General features: G+C 45.7%; 1 non-coding gene across 1 annotated transcript; it reads left to right on the top strand.

The window, feature by feature from the left end:
* Positions 1-2,342: 2,342 nt before the first annotated feature.
* On the top strand, positions 2,343-2,414 carry TRNAW-CCA. Its single transcript has one exon. It is a non-coding gene; the product is annotated as a tRNA-Trp (tRNA).
* Positions 2,415-9,957: the final 7,543 nt, after the last annotated feature.

The raw sequence follows: 9,957 nt of genomic DNA, 5'->3' as shown, positions 1-9,957 counted from the left end.
TATCCTTAACTGTTTTCCATGGGGTCATAAAAATGGAATTTCTGGGACAAAGTGCACATATTAATAAGGCCTTTTAATACACATGCCAAATGCCTTCCAAAAGCCCTGACTCTCACCAGTTACATATGAGGGTACCTTCTGCCCCATATCTTTGCCAATACTGGGCAATCGCATCCTTTTTAATAATTGCTATTTTGACATTGCCTTTACCAAGTTGGGCTTCCCTGGTGGCTCAGAGGGTAAAGCGTCTGCCTGCAGTGCAGGAGACCTTGGTTCAAAGCTAAAGGCAAAAACAAAAAGCCATACACATATAAGGTAATCCTCTTAGTAAATCTTTTCTTACAGGTGTATAGGTTAGTAATTCTGAAACACATATATGTATGTTTACATATGTATAATAAGTGCATATATTATGACTAATGAGAGCTGTGTTTCTCAGTGTCAGAGAAGCTACAAATAATGAAAAGGAGGGTGACAGCCCATTGTAATGAGCACACCCAACAGCCAGATCTTGATTTCTTAAAACCATATTCCAAAAACAGGAACCAGAGCTCCTTGGAGAAATGGTTTTCTGGTTAATTCCTGGTGCAGGGAAACTAAAAAATAATCCTGGAACATCTTGTGTCAGAAACTAAAAAAGTGCTGAAAACAGGATGCAGATGTCAAAAGGCCACATGAACCAACCAGAAGGACTTGTAGCCAAAGCTGGGAGACTTTCAGAAACATTATTAAAAATGATATTCTATGGATGAAAAGAGTTTCCCTGGTAGCTCAGATGGTAAAGAATCTGCTTGCAATGTTAAGAGACCTGGGTTCAATCCCTGGGTTGGGAAGATCCACTGAGGGAAGAAATGGCAACCCACTCCAGGATAATTGCCTGGGAAATCCCATGGACAGAGGAGCCTGGCGGGCCCAAGTCCATGGGGTCGCCAAGAGTCAAGCAGGACTGGGCAACTAATACACATGGATTAAAACTATAAATTTTAAAAATATCCATGAATCTGTATAGATGCAAATAAGTAAATGAATATGTAATACCTAACTAAACAGAAGAGAAGTACCAGTTCTTCTGTTTTTGTTTTCAACTTTTTGGTCCTGAGGGATCTTAATTCTCCAACAAGGAATTGAACCAGCGGCCCCTACAATGGAAGTGCAGAGTCTTAACTAACCAGCCACCAGGAAAACCCCAAGAAGTACCACTTCTTTCCCATAGAGAATTATGTTGATGAACGTAGATGGGAAAAGGGAAACAGAAAATGACCATGAGACAAACACCACAGTCATAGTTGTTGCAGTCAAGTCTGGATGCTAAAACTGGTGCAAGTCTGAAGAGAAACAGCTTGCATAGCCTGAAAGCATTTATCCCCGAAATATTTATTAATTACCAAGGGGGAAATAGCATACAGTGGAGGACCGCCATGGAAAGCATAACTAAATGATGTAAGTCAGCATTCTCTAGTAACAAGACACACTGACAACAGAAATGTGAAACCTGAGAACGGGGTGGATGTAAAGTGACACATGCCCCAGACAGAACGCCACCACAGTTTTTACTGATGCACCTTTGGGTGATAAAACTATGAAGCACGGAAGTCCTTTCCATAGACATCCAGGTCGACTGCTTGTAGGGGAGATGTCAAGCTCTTGGGGTGGCTGGCAGGTCTGGGGGGAGCAAGGGTTTGCGATCCTTCTCTTTGTTTTGTGCCAATTTCTGTAACTGCTGTACTTTACAGCAAAGAAGGTTTAACACACACAGGTGGACACTGGTGGTGGTGGTTTAGTCGCTAAGTCATGTCCGACTCTTGCGACCCCATGGACTGTAGCCTGCCAGGCTCCTCTGCCCATGGAATTCTCCAGGCAAGAATACTGGCGTAGGTTGGAAATCTGTTAAGAAATACATCAAAATGCTTTACAGCGGGTGGTGGGATTATTGAATTTAATTGTTACTGCACACTTATGTAATGTTCAAAACTGACGGAGGATGGGGCGAAGGGTGGACACAGAAGCATCTAATTTTATGCTAAGTTCCAAAGTCACCTCACAGCTGTGCACGCCGATTTCGGGTTTTGTTCCCCTCTTTAATAGTTTTCAGCGGCGGCAATCCGGTACTGCACTCACCCAACCCCCGCACCGGCCGGACTTTGGGTTTTGCAGCTGCTTCCCCGCCTGGGCTTGGGTGGGCCGGGAGTCCTGGGAGCTCGCACAGCCAGGTCCTCCGCCCAATTCTCGCTCTTTTTCTGTTTGACCGGAAGTTTACCGGGAAAGCAGAGTCTACTCTAAGAAGTGACCTGGATGGGCGGGACTGAGGAGCCTTAAAGGATCAAAAGTAAGGTGGCTTTCGTGACCTCGTGGCGCAATGGTAGCGCGTCTGACTCCAGATCAGAAGGTTGCGTGTTCAAGTCACGTCGAGGTCATAACTTCACATTTTCGCACCGAGCGAACCGGGGACTTTGGACCGCTTAGGGTTTGTTCGTGCTTCCGTGCTCCTATTCCTCTGCAATAGTGTCGTTTTCTTATCTGACAGGGGTGACATGGAAGACTCCTGGGGGTGTGAACCGAGCACTGCAGCCCCTTGTCACCCGAAGAGCTATTTTTAAAAGAGATAAACAGTACAGGCTTCCCTGGTGGCTCAGTTGGTAAAGAGTTTCCTTGCAATGTGGAAGACCTGGGCTCAATCCCTGGGTCAGGAAGATCCCTTGGAGAACGAAAGGGCAACCCACTCCAGTATTCTTGCTGGGAGAACCCATCCCATGGACAGAGGAGCCTGGTGGGATACAGTCCCAAGGGTCCAAAAGAGTGGGACTGGACTGAGTGATTAACACATAAACAGCACAACAGAAGACAGGACAAGAGAGTTATGGGGAAACTAAATGTAAATTATTTTTAAACACATGAAAATAACTTCTTTATACGATTAGAGAAATGCAAATTAAAATTCAACAAGTTGTTTTTAACCTGTGAGACTAACCTATGATCAAAAAGCTTTTATTAAATTGCATTGCTCACATACTCAAAGCTATGGAGATAAAGGAACATAGCCCAAGACCAGAGGAAACTAAAATAATTATAAAAGACTACTTTTCAGCCAGTTTAGAAAAGTTTCCTAGCGTATTTTTCAGTATTGCTTCAGTTCCTTTTGCTCTAGACTTTTCCCGGGAGTGTGTTCACCTTTCCATAGGGTGGATAGGTCCCACCACCTGGATGGATAATCATGCTGCTCCATCCTCTGCATCAGTAATCTCCTCTCAGATTGTCTCCTGTTTTCATATTCTCTCTGCCCTTTGGGCATCTTCTCAGGCATGTCAGCCATCTGGGATTCCATGCTCTGCAATTTCAGAGAGCACCTGATCCTGCTATTGTCATTTCAGTTTCCAAAAGGCATCCCCTGTCTTACTCTCCTCTCTTTTAAACTCAAAGTCAGTTGCCCCATAAAGCTTTTCAAACCTCATTTTAAAGAGGCCATACCTTGAAGGAAGTCTCATACTATTTTTCTGGGGAAAAAGAAATCTGAACCTTTCCATCATTTTCATTGTTATATCTTTCTTCTGTCATGAACTAGTCTCTTTTCCTAGTTCTTCAGAATTTAAAAATAAACAAACAACATGCTTTTCTCTCTTACTCACACTCTGAAATTACTCTTGGCCTTCTCTAAAATCTGTTCAGAGGCATCAGATGGGGCTCTGCTATGCGTGGTCTTGCTCTCTGTTCCCTGGGGGTTGGGGAGGGGGGCAGATCCCTTCTCAAATCCACTGACCAGAGGACAGGCTGGGGCACAGGGCCCATCCCCATCACCCAGTGCTCAGGAGGCTATCCCCTAGGGCTTTCTTGCAGTGACCTGTTCTCCTCTTCTCCTTGAGGTTCCCTTGCTACTGTGAACCAGTGGAAGCAATACTTAATCCAAGAGATCTCACATTTCAGCATGAGTTTAAACTTAAATGTCTTAAGTGGGTCTTGCCTCCTTGGCTAAGGCAGAAAACAACCCCTTTCTATTCACTTAAATCTCCTAAAAGTAACATTTTAATTTAATACCAAACACTCTGAAATCTCTTAGACTGTTCTTCTTTCAAGAATCTTACATTCAGGGACTTCCCTGGTGGCCCAGTACCTAAGACTGCACTCCCAGTGCAGGGAACTGGGTTCAATCTCTGGTCAGGGAACTAAATCCCATATGCCATAACTTCCACGGCAACTAAGGGTTCATGCTGAAACTAAAGATCCTGCATGCAACTGAGACTTGGTGCAGCCAAGTAAATAAATAATTTTTAAAAAAGAATTTTATGTTCAAATCTCTTTTGTAGATATTCTAGCCTAAGAATTAGTTCTAAGCAAACTTTATTAAAGTTTTAATGGTGTCTTTCAGGTTTCTCATGTGAATTGATAAAATTCTTTTTGTATATTCATAAGTCAAATTGTAAAAGGTTGTAACTGTCAGATAATATTTTATCAATACAATCTCATTTTTGTTATAAAAGTGGATTTTCAGTTATCAGTTCTAATTCTCAGTTTATTTATTACACATGAATAAGCACTTGTTCCCCCAGTTGAGAAAGCAAAGCAGCATACATTATTAGAAAAATTGGGGCAAGGGTATTTTTTGTGGTTAAAGTATCACTTTTTAGAAAGAAAAAGTAGGGATGAAGAGAAAGAAAAAGAAAAATTGTCTTAAACTTAACTTCAAAGGTTTATTCCATCGGCACCAAGGCATCAAATATTTAAAACATTTTTTAATTCCTAGATATTATTCTGTTCCATTAATCTACTTACACATTCCTGCTTCACACCAAACTAGCTGTACTGCTTCATTTTGAAAGGAAGATAGCATTTTAAAATGGCATACAGGCTTCCCTGGTGGTCCAGTGGCTAAGACTCATGCTCCCAGTGCAGGGGACCTGGGTTTGATTCCTGGTTAGGGAACTAGGTCCCACCCACAGGCTGTAACTAAGACCCAATGCAACCAAATAAATATTTTTTAAATGAATTTTTTAAAAATGAAGATGGTACAGCCTTGCCACAAATGCCTCTCCCACTGAGGATGTTTCCTTATCTCCAGACCTGGGACACGTCAACTGGCCAGAGAGATGCTCTCCCGATAGATGCTGAGCTACCGGTGCTGTATGCGTTGTCTCCAAGGAATCAGGATTGGAAGCAAATGGGACTGGCCGTTTGTTTCAGAGGGTGTTCTAAACATGTATAAGGTGAGCTGAGATCATAAAGTGACTGTTCCCTATCATTCCTCAAAAAGGTGTTCAGTTTCTAGTTCTCCTTCTCATGGATGACAGAGCAAAGGTGGGTGAAGAGAGTGAGAGACAAATCCACTTAAGAAACACTCCCCCAGACTGATTACAACTATCCTATGTAACAGTCAAGTCTCTGACATGAATCAAAGTTGAAGCCGCTTCCCTCCTGGTCTTGCTGAAGTTTCTCTGAGCGCTTCTGAGTCACAGCAGGGAAGGGAGGATAAACAGAGGTGCAGAGAACTCTCCATGGTCAGTATCTCTAGCAGCACCCTACTCTCTCCGACTTTGGTGGAATTTTAAGAGACTCCCTCAGGGCTGAGGCTCCATCTCCTGGATTTCACTTAGCCCTGGAGAAAATAGTATTTCAGCTCATTGCTCGCTACTAGGGAAGCCTTTAGGATGCTCTTTTATGTGATCAGCCCTCCAGGCCACCCCTCAGATGGCACCTTAGAGGACCTTCCCCCAAACTCCCAGCCCCCTATCCAGTACCCCAGGCACACAGAACATGTGTAGATCATGGGAAGAATTCTTGCATCTTTTGCCCCCAAATCTGTGCTTTAAAAAGTGTGCAGATACCTTTTTACTTTTGGGCCGCACCACGCAAAAAGTGGCCATCTTGGTTCCCTGACCAGCGATCAAACCCACACTCCCTGGAGTGGAAGTGCAGAGTCTAAATCGCTGGACTACCAGGAGAGCAAAAATATACATCAGACCACTGAGTACCCCCCCAAACACCAGGGGACCCATGTCAAGCTGTCCAGGCACCCTGTTAAAATCATTGTCACTAGGTTTGATCTGTGGGACAAGCCACCTCCCCACAATCTTTCCAAAAGCTTAGAAATCCTTTTCAGTCCTTTTCAGGACCACTTTGATGTTCTCACTATAGGTGAGGGGCGTAAGAGTCCCCCAACAGTTTCTCAGCCACTTTTTTTTTGGGGGGGGGTCAATTTTGCATGGCGGCCTGCCTCACATCTCACTTTAGGTATCTGATCTCTGCTGTCTTAGATTCTTAGCAGAAATACCCATTTTAACACCATGTTGCACTTAGGCAATGGAAGGGGTGGACATGGGCAGCATTCTTATCTGCACAAGAGTGGAGTAGCCCCAGGGTCATGCATGGCACGCTGCTCTGGGTTGGCTACACCAAGATCTGCCTCTCGTCTGTCCCTGAGACGTCAGGGCGCCAGGCCTGGCTCCCTCCCTTGCCTCCCTCGCCAGACCCACACTCCTGTTGAGGGGTGTGTACACCACCCTTGAGGGCACCACCAGCCCAGTCGGAGGGCGCTGTCCAGACCTTGGTGCTGAAACACCTTGGTTCTCTCTGCCCTTGAAGGAAGTGGAGCCACAGCCTGCAGCAGCCTCCCCGCCACCCCCACCCAAGCCCCAGGACACGCAGGTTCAATGATCCACAGCAATGCACTGATGCCTCAGCCCTTCCGGCCACAGACCACAACAGGCCTTTGAACCCTCAGCATCTCCTCAGGAGGTCCAATCTTCCCTAAGGAGTCCCACAGAGAGCCAATGGCTTGGCATAAGCTCTCAGTCCACTTCCCCGAACAAGGGGAAGGCTCAAACTCAGACCTAATGTGCGAGTTGGGATTTGGGGGCTGGCCACGAGGAAACTCCTCCCTCTTTCTAGGGACACAACCCTTTCCAACAAATCCTAGAATTCCAAGAAATCCTAAACCCCTCACAGGCACATTCCAGGTGTAAAGACAGCTTACTGTCTAGTCTGGGTGATTCCCAGCTACGTGTATGTTAGCACCCCTTGTCCCCAAGCTCAGGGAGATGTGTCCCTAATGAAGGTCATCCTGGAAGCTTTGCAAAACCTGGATGGCTGTGATGTTCGGGACCACGAAGAAGGAGCAGCAGCCAGCTTGGCAAAGAAGAGCTAATGGGAAGCAGAATAAGCAGCTAGAAGCTGGCAGCCAGGACCCAGACTCTATCTCACTCACCAGCTCCACAGCCCAGGGCCCCCATCTCCTTAACCAGTGTAAAGGATCAGTGTGGGACCAGGTCGTGGTCGAGGGAACAGGGTTTGAGAGACTATCGAAGGGAGCCTATAATAGGCCCTCTGGAGCCTGGGCAAGGGTCCTGTGTTGGCTGCCTCCGAGTTTCACAAGGGGACCTTGCCGAAATCCAACCATTGCTGGTGAAGCCCCAATTGGAGGCTCAGCCTGGTGTAGATAGCGGCGCTCCGCAGGCCCCAAGACTGCTGAAACATCTCAAGACATCTGCTGACAGCTAATGCGTGTAACCAGACCCTTGCATCCTGCACCCTACTCTTTCCTGGAGACCAGCTCAGATGGGAAGAGGCACTTCAGGAGTCCTAACTGAGGACAGTTGATGCCAGCCTTGCAAAGGCTGAGAGGTAATTCAAGTCTTCACTTCATTTATGGGGATGATGTTCAGGACACATGGGGGTAATCAGAGTGGCAAGTCCTTTGTGCAAAAACACCTTGATCTTCATCCGTGGCCAGATGGTTATTTGAAATGTATGATTTTGTGACACTTTGATACAGAACACGTTTATAGTACCTTTAACAAAGCTAAAAAAAATTTTTCCCCCTAGCCTCACCAAAGTGTAATAGACAAATCATTTAGCAAATTTTTAAAGAACAATTTTAGTTAAATTCTTGGCTAACGTTATCCAGCAATATAATAGCTTTGAACAATCACAATAATTTAAATACAATTAACATACAGCAGTAATTCCGTCAGTATTTTGTTTCATTTTCCTCGGTTTATAAGAGTCTTATCCTTTTGGTTTCGTTATTAGGGCTCATGTGAGCATAGGCAGAATATATAGAATTGTATTCAATGTTGTGATTTAGCTGATGAAAGCAATAGGAACTTACAGGTGAAGATAGAGGAGCGGTTCATTCAGACTCCAGGTAACATGCAGTCTGCTCTGCAGAATTCTTCACTCCCAAATGCAGATAATTATAACGGCCCTTGAAATCTCTGATCACATATTCTTTGATGTGTTGTCTTCTTGTGATCACTACTCTTGCCAAGAAACATCCTGGCAACTGGATAAGATTTTGTCTTATTTTACAAAATGCTCCCTCAAGTTATGAGTACGACACTCAAACGCCTCAATGAGCGGCTATTGTAAAATAAATCCTAGTACTGAGAGAAGGTAAAGAATGAAACATAGGGACATTCTATTAAACGAAAGCTTCTGCAAGATAAGTTGGGAAGCTCACACTAAGCGTTTTCCTCCCCCTTGGACTAGGTGCGCCATCCACGGGCGGCACATGCCTGCGCTCCAGGAGGGTCATGAAGGGCGGATTCGCGCGCTCTCTTGTGGCCATAGGTGGGCAGCGCAGGGGGGCCGGCTGCCTGCCGAATCCGGGGAATTGAATTTTCCGTCTCGTCTAAATTACGTAAACTCGTGGGCAGTTCACAGCACTGTTATATTATCTTTCCTTTGCTAAGAGACCATAGCAGTGACTCCACTTTCCAACATAGCTTGATTAATTTCTGTTTTTCCTCTTTTTCTTGGTCAGTAAAGGTAAAGGCTAACCGCGACCTCCCATCATCCAGCCTTTATCTCATTGGCTGTGTAGACTGGACACCACCCTTGTTGTGCCTGTGAAGACACTGTGTTCAAGTAATTGTCCCCATCGCTCTCTGAAGATAAAGCGCTCCCCTCACCTGCTCACCCGCCTTCCACGTTGGCCTTTCTGCTCTTTCTGTAAGCCTGATCTCTGAGATTTGGTGAGCCGGGTTCTGTAAGGAACCCCCTACATCAGCCCCAACAGAGCTTCTCAATGACGCTAGTGCCCTCTCCCATCAGCCCTTTCTGTATCTCTACGGAGGGGCTTCCCCCATCTTCCAAAGAAATGGAGCGGGGACGTTTTCCACCCCCACGTTCTCTGCCTGTTCTGGACTGTCCACTTCTTTGAGCCTTTTAACCGTCTTTTCCACCATTTGCCATGTGATTCTGGCCTCTCTGCTCAGTGTGGAGCCATCATTTCTCCAAGCTTTTCTCACCACCAGTGTGTTAGCACCACTTCCTGACACCCTCGGCAGAGTGTGTAAACCCTTATCACAGGCGTGTGCTCCTTTCCAATGAACTCTCCACACCCAGCTGTATGTTCTACGCTCCATGGTCCAGCATCCTCAGGATCCAGACCGTACTCTCCTGATTCCAGCAGATGTAGGTTGACCAGGGCCCACAGCAGCTGAATAGTCATCTTCATCTCTTACCATGTCCAGCGTTTCTCTTCTGGGCTGTCATGGTGACTTGACCCTAGTTATGGGTCTAGGGATCAGGAGAGGAGGAAAGTAGATTGTGAGGGGACACAGGTTTTATCACAAAATAGAAGCTTCCTCTGCATCATCTTCAAACAAGACCAAGAGGAGTGGGTCATGTTTGCAGGCCCCCAAAATCCAGAGGGATTGGTGTTTAAAGATATTTGTCCACATCAACCCAAATGTCCCCATCCCGAGTCTCTGGGTTTCCTCCTTTGCGAACAAGGTCCTGACCTTGGCATAGAAAACTACCTGGGATCAAGAATCCAACTTAGCCGAAGTTACGAAGTTACGCTACTCTTACATTTTTGCCTCAGGCTTCAAGCCCTCTGCTCCTCACACTTCACCTTAAATTGGTGATTAATCACCCTCAGCCTTTTCTTGTCAATGGCTCCTAGTAATAACCACTCAATTCCAGTCCTAAAATTGCCCCCTCCCCCATCCTCATGAAAGGTTGTTG

Source organism: Bison bison, unplaced genomic scaffold, assembly GCF_000754665.1.
Source record: "Bison bison bison isolate TAMUID 2011002044 unplaced genomic scaffold, Bison_UMD1.0 scf7180017864180, whole genome shotgun sequence".
In the NCBI taxonomy this organism is placed as follows: domain Eukaryota; kingdom Metazoa; phylum Chordata; class Mammalia; order Artiodactyla; family Bovidae; genus Bison; species Bison bison.
The sequence above is the reverse complement of the archived record's forward strand: the minus strand, read 5'-3'. Positions and strand labels throughout refer to the sequence as shown.